The sequence below is a fragment of the Macaca thibetana genome, chromosome 3, assembly GCF_024542745.1.
Source record: "Macaca thibetana thibetana isolate TM-01 chromosome 3, ASM2454274v1, whole genome shotgun sequence".
NCBI classification, from domain to species: Eukaryota; Metazoa; Chordata; class Mammalia; order Primates; family Cercopithecidae; genus Macaca; species Macaca thibetana.
Genome location: NC_065580.1, coordinates 119046548 through 119058472, shown reverse-complemented (window position 1 = coordinate 119058472; position 11925 = coordinate 119046548).

The following is an 11925-nucleotide window of genomic DNA, read 5'->3' as shown; positions in this document are numbered from 1 at the left end:
AATACATTAAATATCATCATCAGTGGATAAAGTGAATAATGTTAATATGAAAATTTAATCAATAACTTCCTTGGCTAATATAAATATATACACACAAGTAGTAGATTGCCTCTTCTTCTACCCTTAATTAGCATCCTTGCATAAATAAGTAATCATGGCTCAATGGGTTGACAAATCAAATGTTCTTGAAACTAAAATTTTTAAACAATGATGTTTATTTATAAAAACTATTGAACGTTGGCTTAGAAAGTTATAGAATTTTAAGGTATCTATTATCTTGAATTGCAAACTTTTAATTAATGGAAAAAATAAAGTGTATATTTAATTTCTGCCCCAAAGACAATAATTTATTCCCCAACAATTTTTAATTATTTATTAAATATTTAGTTTATATATTTTAAGAATTATACTCGCTGTGACTTGAATGTGTTCCCAAAAGTTCATGTGTTGGAAATTTGTTCCTCAACACAGCCGTGCTGGGAGTTGGGGCCTGGTAGGAGGTGTTTGGGTGACGGGGCATTTGCACTTATGAGTGGATTGAAGTCATTATCTCAGGAGTAGGTTCAAGTATCTCAGACGTGGGTTCTTAATAAAAGGACAAGTTCAGCCCTTTCGTTACCCACCATGGGATGACTTAGCAGGAAGGCCCTTACCTAATGCCAGCCCCTCAATCTTGGACTTCCAGAACTATAAGTCAAATACATTTCTGTTAATTATAAATTACCTAGCCTGTGGAACTCTATTATATCAGTACAAAAGCATGAAGACAATACTGTTTATTAAATAACAGAGACTATGACTTTCAAAGAAATTAAATACAACAGAAACCTCCAGTATTTGAAGGCTTCATTATTTATGAAAAAATATTTTCAAAACATTAATAAAAAATAAAGTTATAAAGCCATTACATTTAAGGATGAGCCAAATGGAATACACATTTTGTAGATAAACAACAGTTGAATACTGACACATGCAAATAGCATAGCCTAAAAGTATATAAATTCAAATAATCTGTATGCTAATAATAGTAAGGCAACCAAATGCATAGTAATAATGGGTTATATTTGGGGCTTTATTTGGACTCAGGAGAATTAGATTATGTTGTGCACTACAAACATGACCATGGCCAAGTTATAGCTTTTATTGAACTCAGTTTTCACATATGGAAAATTTATAATTTTCTCATTTCTGTTTCAGCTCTGAACTTCTATAATTCAATTTGCATAATTTGTCCTGCCATTAAAGATATTTACACTGCAATATCAGTAGAACTCTTTTATCTCATTATAAATATTTACTAATGTAATTAAAAGCACATTCATTCATTGATACAGCAGATATGCATTGAGTGCTTGCTGTATTTCAGGCACTTTGCAGTCACTGCAGATGTATAAAACAAACAAAAGTCCTTCCCTTATGAAAGGATTTACATTCTAGTGTGTGAGCAGATAATAAGTAAATAAGTGTCATACACAGTGACTACATATGGCCACAGAATACATGGCTATAGAAGTGTCAGGGAAAAACAGATAGGAAAGGGGACAGGGCATGTTGGAGTAGGGTGTTAAACAGGGCAGAGAGGGAGGGTCTCACTGAAGTGTCTTTCTGATTTAGCAGTGTTTTGCACATTGATTTCAATGACTGTGCAATTCTAGGACCAGATGTCAATTTCATAAGGTAGGGCATGACCCTTCATTCGTCATGGTCACACGGCTGTTCCCATGGGTGTCCATTCTTCACTCCAGGGTGAAGAGTAGTGCACACTCACCGCAAGCTTCCTCAACACACTTCAAAATATCCTTGCCAAAGTCTACGAATTCCTACTTTCCTTGGTTGGCTGGAAATTAAAATAGAAATGGGCCAATTTTGATTATTTGGGGCTCTCCTCATTATGAAATATTTAAATAAAACACCTTTTTAAAATATCATATATATGATTCTTCCTATTTATGCCGAATTTATTTTCCAAATAACAAAGTATGTGTGCTGATGTGGTCTGGTATTCTGATTTTTTTTTATGTTATTGCTGCAGAAAAGCAAAAATTAATAGAGACACTCAGGATATGCACACCTCCTGAATATAAGCTGTAGTTAGCAAAATCTCCTAAGTAAGAAAGCATATCACTATGATCTTTTAACTCGCCCTTTCCCAGTGATCTTCAGTGTTTCGCTTCATTAAATTCAAAGAAGCTTTAGAAAACCCCGAGCTTCAGGTTCCCTCCCTGCTTAGGGAGACAAAAAATCTGTTTTTTGTTTTGTATTTTAAAAGATAGTTTCAGACAGCTGATAGCTTTCTATTTCTTGGAGAAAACACAGTCATCTTAAACAGTGATATTCTGTCCTCTTATATGTTCACAGTTCCAACAGACTCTGCCGTGATTCCTCACACCAATACGGATGCAGGGGAAGACAGAAGTTCTGGGAGGCAATCCACCCAGATCTTCCCTTCATGTGAGAAAACAGCCATTCCTCGAGACCAGACAATACCAGGGAAGCAAGATCCTAACAACTTCTGGGGGCTAGGTGGAAATTCTACCATGTGTGACCTGGAGCTGGGGAAAGAAATGAGGGCTACCTGGCCTGCCGCTGCGTGAGGAGAGCTGCCAGCCTCAGGGCTTCAGGACCTCCTCTGGAGACTTCCAGCCCTCGGCCTGCTGTTGACAGGAAGATAGTTCATGAAACAGCTCAGGGATGGTCTACATCCACCACATACACTGGCTGTTTGGAAAGTTGTCATTTTTAGAGTCTCTGAAGATAATCCAATTACACTGTGTTCAGATGAAAAAATGATCACTGTTCTTTCATGATTATTGGTCTTCAGGTAGTTGTTGTTATTATAAATAACTGAATCACCATTGAAGAAATCTGCCCACAGAATGAAATTCAGATTATCACTGCAAAGTCATCCTTTAAGAATATTGCTAATACTTTTCTTTCTCTCTAATCAAGTCAGCTCTACATTGGAAACAAGATTTCAAAAGCTTGGAGACATGTATATTCATTTCCAAACCTCTAATACTTTTCTCACTTTCTGAAAATCTCTGGGGTAGAAGTGTAGGAAGAAAATAAATGGAGATTAAATGTAAGCACAGGTAGTACTCCAATGGGAGAGAAAATTCACATTTCATGTGACATCACAGAGAGAACAGAATGGTTAAAAAGAGAGAGACCAATTTATCTGAGAGATGAGGTCAAAGAGTTACTTGTGGAAGTAGGTGTATTGATATATAAGAAGTTGCATCTATTGACCAGTGGTGGCAATTTACACCCTCTGGAGGGGTGAAGCTGATAGACTGTTATGAGATAAAGGGGTAGAAGAACCAACAAGAGCATCAGTAGATTGCCTCAGGAGGGCCTGCTGGGTGAGTAACAGGAAGTAGGTCAGCGGATGATGGAGAAATCAAATGGACATAGTGTCATACTTGCAAAACTGAGAAGAACCACATGACATGTCAATATGAGATTGTGGTATGGACAGCAGATAAAAATACTCTGATTATTGGTGATGGGCAAGCTAGACCTCATGCATTTTAATAAGCTGTTTTTTCTTGCGCAAATGCTTTTTAAAAAAATATAGTAACTGGGTCTCCAAAGGGGGAAAAAAGATTGTGTTTTCACAGTGATTATGTTGCTTGTGAATAATATGATTTTCTCCTGCATCTCTTCTTGACTTCAATCTCATCCACCTTCTAAATATAAAAAGGACATCCTCTGATATTGCTAGAAAAGGTTACAGATGTTTTTCTCACTCATGTTCAGGCTGTGTTTAAAATTAAAAAATGTAAAGAGGAAGTAGAGTTTAATGTAGATGACATGGGCTGTCTAGGCTGCCCAAAACCCTTGCCCTGGGTGTGCACCTCACAGTAGCATCGAGCTGGGTGCCACACCAGGCTACAGAATAAAGCATGAAGTGTCGAAAAGAGACTGCATAATACTAACAGCTCAAGGTTTATCAGAAGACATAGCCATTAACCAATTATTTTCCTAAACTTTAGTTATTTGTTGAGCACCTAATACGCTCTAGGCTTGCGGTAACAACAGAAAGAAGAAAATCTGTATATATACCTATTTTGATATTCATCTATCTAGCCATCATCTATCCAGGTAGAGAGACAGAATAGATAAATCATGTATAAGTGTGTGTGTCTATTTCTGTGTCATCTATCTCTACTGATTGATCTATTTGTATCTTTATCTCTGTCACACACATCTATTATCTATATCTATTTATCCATTTTCCTCATCTCTTTATCTCTCTAATCTATCGTCTATCTATATCTGTTGATTGATCTCTATCTTCATCTCTAACTCTCTTTCTCACATATACATCTATTTTCTATATCTTCCTATTAATCTATCCATCCACATCTCTGTATCTATTTGTCTATCTATCTATTTTGTATGCATTGACAGACTCTTGTGAGCCAGGCACTGTGAGAAATACAATAGGTACTGAGAAAAAAGCTCCTGCCCTCAAGAGGCACCCAGGGTCTCATTTGACAGTGCTAAGGGGGAAACTATCTCTCTTCACCTACTGCTTCCCTCAGCTTCTCATGCAGTCAGATCCTTCTGACCCGTTTACTGAGAAGCCATTTCTAACTTGCTTCTCACTTCAGAGAATGAGTTGATGATCCTCTTCTTGGATCCAATGACAGTTGTCACATTTTATTAAAATGTGTTCCTCACACCTTTTATCAGTACTACCTATTTTCCCTGGCACAAAAGAGGCTCTTGACACATGTCAAGTCCTCACCGTTCATTTGGGCAGTACCTTAACTGTGCATAGTCCTGATTGAGCCTGACCACAGCAAGAAATAATTATTTAACAACGCAAATGGCCCAATCTGAGTCATCTGCCTCTCAGTTACCCACAGTGCAGAATGCTAGGGGACATTTATACTTATAGAAATTATGTACATGTTGAAATTTCCACATGCTTAGTGTACTTCTTGGTCATTTTTTCTACCTAGCTGATACATATTTCAATTTAAAAAGTCACATTTATCTTCACGTCAGGAAACAAGACAGGGAAAACTTTATATACACATGATTATCTATGGCAGCATTGAGCAATGGAAACAGCATAGACTTCAGATTCCGATGAACTAGGTTCTAATATCCAGCTCCTATCTGTGATGATTGTGTGACTTTGGTATTGTGACTTAATCAGTGGGCATCAGCATGCTTATCTGGGAAACATGGAGTCACAGTGTCTATCGGCAGCATTGTTTTAAGGACTGAAGGAGGTAATATGAAAATAGCTGAGTGGCACATTATAGGCCCCAAACTAGCAAGGGTTATTAGTATTATTATTAACTTATGAACAGATAAACTGAAACTCAAACACCGAAAGAGACACCCCTGGTGGTGAATTGAAATATGGGGACAGGAGGGAAGAGATTTCTTACAGAATCTTCATGATAGGCTCTGTTTGGCATAGAACAAGTCCACTTATATCTATTCCTATGAACTCTACATTTCCTTCCCAAGAACTGATTATCTTGGAAAAGAGCACTGGAGTAGAAGTCTTGCCTATTCTTCTGTTCTATCTTTGTGATTGTGATCCACTGTTTTTACTGTGTGGGCTGATACAGACCTAAAACCTCATTTGCTGATGAGGAGACACCACAACACACCAAAGATGTCCCCAGCATATTTAGGGGCAGAGGAGGCTCCTAACTGCCAGGGTATATATGAGAAATTCTTAAACCTAATAGAATGCTCCAGGAGTTTGAATTAGTTGTCCATTCACATCTCCTGGGTTGAGAAACCCAGTGGCAAGGAACTTGATAAAATTTGTTAATGACTGGAGTATAAACACATATAGGACATTGAGCGGCCTGGACAGCTTCTAAAAACACCAGATTCATGGGAAGACAGAGGCATCTTTTAAAGAAAATCATCATACCTCAAGAAATCAAGCCCAGAGTGTCAGATGGGGCCACAGGCATGTGGTTTGAGAAACGGAATCAGGAATAATGGGAGACTATGCCTGGCTGTATCCTACCTCTCTAGGACTATAGTTAAACAAAAGGTGGGGAGAAGACTCCTTTCTCTGTAAGAATTGCTCAAAGTTCAAAGGAATTTTCCTGCTGGGCCCTGAGGAAGAAACACACTAGCATTCATGTTTGCAACCTGGTGGCCAGCAGAGGTCAGCCCAGCATTGTGACCATCTGCACTGTCAACTACTAAGAAAGTGCTGATGGGTGCAGCAAGGCACCATGGTATGTGTATACCTATGCAACAAACTTGCACGTTCTGCACATGTATCCTAGAACTGAAAGCACAATTTAAAAAAAAAAAGAAAGAAAAAAAAAGAAAAGAGAAAGAGCGCTGTTGCTGCAGCCGAGGACTGAGAATAAACAGCATAGCTGAGAACTTAGAGAGCTGCTGGAAGCAGCCCTAACTCAAGGCCCCTAAAGGAAACTGGATAGAGACATATTCTGAGGGTTGATGGGTAAGTTCTTAGGTCACTAGCATTTATAGGAGCTTGAGACACATCAATGAACATAATTGACAAAGTGTCTTCAAGGAGTTTATATTCTACTAGTGGAGAGATAACATGGGCAAATAAAAATATGTAATACAGTGTAAAGTTGCAGAAGAATAGATGAACTAGGGATGCTATTTTGGGAGCGGGGTTGGGGAAAGCACCACTAAAACAGAGACCTCCCATTCAACCACCCTGACAAGCCCCTCATTTAAGAGAATCCCATGATAAATTTACATCATAAAAAAACCTAGAGCAAATTTTCTCCTCATTCCCCAAAATTTCTGTTATAGTATAAAGGATATTCAATATGGTAATTTAAAATACATTGTTACCACCAAATAATTTGTTTCATTGTAAGGCATCAAAAACATAGTAAAAGTCATCAATTACTAGTAGAAATGGTATAAAATATTTATGGCACATTTAATAAATACCACAATGATTGTAATACACAAAATCTCTTTAATTTTATATTTTCGTTTAGGAAAATTTGAAGGTTTTTGCTTTGAGTTTTGTTTTTTTGCTTTTTGGTTGTTAATGAAGTGTGTAAGCCTGTCATCTGAGAAGCTTATACTCAGCACTTACTTATATATTGAGTTCCTGAAAAATGCCTGCACTTTCCTAGATTTTGGGATGAACAATAAGGAAGTGAGGCATGGTTGCTGTGTTCAAGCACTTCATGATAGAGTACTGGATTTGAAATCCCAGCAGTTTATTTCTGTGAGTCCATTCTTAATAACGTGAGCAAGAAAAAATAAACAAATAAAACAAATAGAGCCTTCCAATAGCAATGTTAATCTATCTTTCTCTGTCACTAAGAATCTTATTGAAAGTATCACACTCTGTGAAATCAAGGTAAAGGATTACAGAGTGGCTAATTCTTTGCGGACATGGGCACTAGTTCATGTAGGCGTATGCTTCTGCTGACTGAAGACTACGACTGGGAGGTGGCTTGCTGAATAAGGATGTTCAGCTTCTGTGGATGCTGCCAAAGAGTTTTCTAAAGGTTTTTGATCAGTTTGCTCTTCCGCCATCCACGTACGAGAACTCCTGTTGCTCAGCAATCTCATCAACTTTTAAGATTTTGCTAATCTTGTGGTATGTTTTTACTATTCTCCTCTTTCCCTGTCTTCCCCTCCCTACACTTGTAGTGACTAAAGCCTGCATCGTTGTGCACTAGGCCACTTTCTTGTTTATTCTCCCTATTAGAACCTGTTTCCTACCATCTTTGAGTAGGAAAGTATCTGATAACCAAATGTTTTTTAAATATCCACAATTAAAAGTTGCTTAATGTGTTTCTTTCTATCTTCAACTCTAGTGCTGCCCAGCCAGTGTAGATGAAGTCAGATGCCAGGCGGGCCAGTGTAGACACAAAACATTCCAGGACCCCTACTCCTATCAGTAGTCACTAATAAGATCATTTATCTCAGCCTTCACATTGTAGTCCTTCCAATGGCTGGTGACAGGAAAAGAAAAGTCGCTAAGAATAAAAATGTTTCTATTTCTATTTCCTGCAACTAAATAAAAACACGTAATCCTTTGCATCCCAAAACTGTCTTTGCAGTTGTTATTTTAGCAGGAAAATCTTACTGCCATCTCTACATCAGAGACAGCTACTAAGTTCTATAGTAAGTTCAGCTCTAAAAAGTCTGCAATTTTTTTGAATAGGTTGTGACCCTGTTATTGCTATGTAAATTTTGATTTATGTGTACTAAATGTAAAATTGTGGAGGTTTTTATTTTGTTGTTGTTCTTTCTTTTTTTTTTTTTTCTTTTTGACATTTTCCTTATGTCCCATATGGCTTTGTTGAATTTCTTATTTAAAGAAATACTTAAATAAATGTAAATATATAAATATTTATTATTTTTAAAAGTACCTACTCAACTAAACACTGCTGATGTCCTGTGATAAAGAACTATACATAAAATCCTGAAATAGAAGTTATAAGTTATTATAAATAAAACTGAAAGCAATAAGCAATTTAGAATGTAATATTTGCAGTATATGACAGATGACTGGAATCTTTGATCTATGAATCTCTCTCAAATCTCATTAAGAGAAAAAGTCTTATGGTAGGGCATGGGTAAAGGATTTTAAAAGGCAATTTATTTTTAAAAATAAAAACTTAGAAGAGCTAATATAAAAAACACTTCAGGCACAACAGTAATCTAAGAAACACATTAAAAAGCACTGAGAAAGATTTTTTAAAATCTATTATATTAGCAAATATTAAATAAAATAAACCAGTGTTGGCAAAAATGTAGAGACTTGTTATTAATGAAGCAGATATTGATAAACAGCTGAAGAAAAATTAAAACTTTGCTTTCTGACTAGGATGCTGAGCTTTGACCTTGCCTTCATCCCCTCTTTTCTTGAATTGTTGATAGAGGACATACTCTTTGACCTGACACTTGTTTTTCCACTGGACAGCTCCACATGTTGGTACTAGTTGAAGGAAAGTTCGACTGAGAGTGTAGAGTTGATTCAACCTCCTCTTAGCTAATTTTTGTATTACAGCTTTATTGAAATATAATTCACATACCATAAAATTCACCTCTTTATATTATGAAATTTAGCAGTCTTTAGTATACTCAAGAGTTATGCAAACACCGCTACTATCTAACTTTAAATAATTTGCCTCCCCCAAACACAACCGTACCAAAAAAACCCCACTCTCATCAGAAGTCACTCCCACTACTTTCTAGGTTGATTGCACCTGGAAAAGTAAAATACAAATTATCTTTAGACAAACGTACCCTCAATCCAGACTCTTGATATTTCCAAAGATTTAGACGAATCAGAATTGAATAAAAAATAAAAAGTTAATAAAACAAAACAAGCAACTGTGAGAAAGAATAAGAACACACAATGAAAACCAGATTTAGAGCTCAAATAATTCAGATATTAGGATGAACAAAAACAAACTAGAAAAAGAATATGTCCAAAATGTTTAAAACATAAGAAAATTAATTGAATACTACAGGAACGAATGAGAGATTATTATAAATATTATGACTGTTTAAAAAAATTTTTGAAATAAAAATATAAACATTAAAATAAAAATGTAGGCTGAAAAGTACATCAGCCATAACTGAAAAAATAATTATTAAATTAGAATATATATTCGAAAAAACTCAATAAAATTACAACACAGAAAAAGGAATTTTTTAAATATGAAGGGTAAATTAATATCTATGGACAAGTGAGCAGTTCTAATATATATCTCACTGAATTTCAGAAGAATTAATAGAATATAAGTGAACGAGGCAATTCTCAATTTTCTAGAATTTGATGAAGACACTTCTTGAAATTCTAAACAAGATAAATTAAGAATATTAATTCTGAGATTTCAGGGGTCAATAATTGTAACAATAACATAACAACCAGAAATTCATAGAAGCACAGTCATAGTGAAACTGTAGAACTCCAAAGCAGGTGAGAGTGAAACAGTCTAAGCAAGAACAAAAATTACAAGGACCACAGATGCTTTTAGTAGCAGCAATGGAAAACTGGAACTTAGTAAAATAATATCATCAGAATGGTGTGAGAAAACCAGAAGCCTGTAATCCTGTACCCAACTGTCACTCAAGGATAGTCCAAACAAAATGCAATTCCCAAGCTTGTTAATTTATCACCATCCCTCTGATAAGGAAGCAGAATATTTGATCAGGGTGGTATACATAGTTGCTTTCAACTGCATTGATACTGTTTTATTTCTTAAGGACTATATTGGGCAAATAAATTACTTTACACAATTGCTATAGAGTAGTTGAAAAAAATAAACTAAATTGAAATACACTCATGTAGTAAGAGCTCAAAATATATTGCTGATTATAAAAAGTTTCAGACTATTAGAGACAAAATACCCATGTTTATATGGAAAATAAGTATTATTCTCTATAGTTATATTTGTATTAAATGCTCTGAAAAATGTCTGGAAAATATATAGAAAATTGATGATGGTGGTTATCTGAGGCAAAAGAAAAAGGAACAAGTGAAGCTGAAAGGTATTTTATATTTTCCTGTGTTTTTATTTTTTATAAAGACAATATATGTAAATATGATATGTATACCTAAAAAATAATTTCAAAGAACAGAAGAAAAGAAAAAAGACTGGTATAGCAGTGAGGCTTTGAAGTGAGGACAAAAATTAAAGAAAATTAAAAAAATAGGCTTACATTTTTCATCCTCTGCTGCTAAGTAATATTATATATATTACTTAACTCCATCGCAGGGAGGAAGTATATTGCAATCACATCTATGTCTCCAGCTCCCTAGCACCTAACATAAAGTCAGAAATATAGCAGACAAGCAAGAAATGTTTGTTGAACACTTAAATCTAAAATTTTTATTTACCTGCCATGAGAATTAAATAGAATAAGAAATAGGTTTGATACATACAGAGTAGGGACCTCCACAAATGTTAATTCCATCCATCTTTTATGCAGATGAACTGTCAGATCTCTCTGTAGCTGTTTTCTCATTTGTCAGTTCCAAAAGGAATTGGAAACTGGTGGTTTCTGCCTAGTTACCTTCCTCATTCTCACAGCCTTGGTTATTGATTCCATCAGCTCAGCTCATTGACCTATAAATGCCAGCATCTCTTGAACATCTTCCATCTCTTTCCCAGACCATCCACAGTTGGCTGCCAAGCTTTGCAAGTTTTATTTCTGAAATGTTTCTCAAATTCTTTCTAGGTCCAGGAGGACCACCTGCACCATCTCTTGCTGGATGATAGCCACTCTCTGCAGATGTAGTCATAGCTGGTATCTCACCAGCAGATGCCATGATTCAATTCCACCATAACGACATTGGGTAGTGTTTGTCAACTCTTCTCCTAGTCAGAAGGATGTAAAAACAATTCAGAAACATACTGGAAATCTTCATGAGTAGGTAGGTAATACTTTTTTATATTGATGCACCATATTTTAGGTTTCTCATTGTTTATTACTAAAAATGAATGCACAATGAATAGTTCTATAAATATTTAATGGAAACTTACAATTCTGATTATCGGGATTATAGGGTTAAAGGAGTTGCGTGTTATTGAGACTCCTAATACCAAACTGCACCTAGAATGCCTCTACTAATTTATACACTCTCTCACATTAGTGTCTGAGTATGCTAATCTTTACATACCATTGCTAGCACTGAAAACTACCATGAATGTTATTTTCATTTCCTCTCTTTAACTCAAAAGGCAAAATGAAATCAAAACAAAACAAAGCCTTTCATATCTTTATTAGCCATTTGAATTTGGTCATTTGTGGATTATTTTTGTGTGTGCTTTGTCCTTTTCACTTCTGGACATTAGTGCTTTCCTATTTGTATATATAAATTCTATGTATTTTTAGAATACTCTCCCAATGCTTGTATTTGTCCTCTTCATGAATTTTAATTATCCTTATGTTGCTTTTCATGTACAGTGTTTT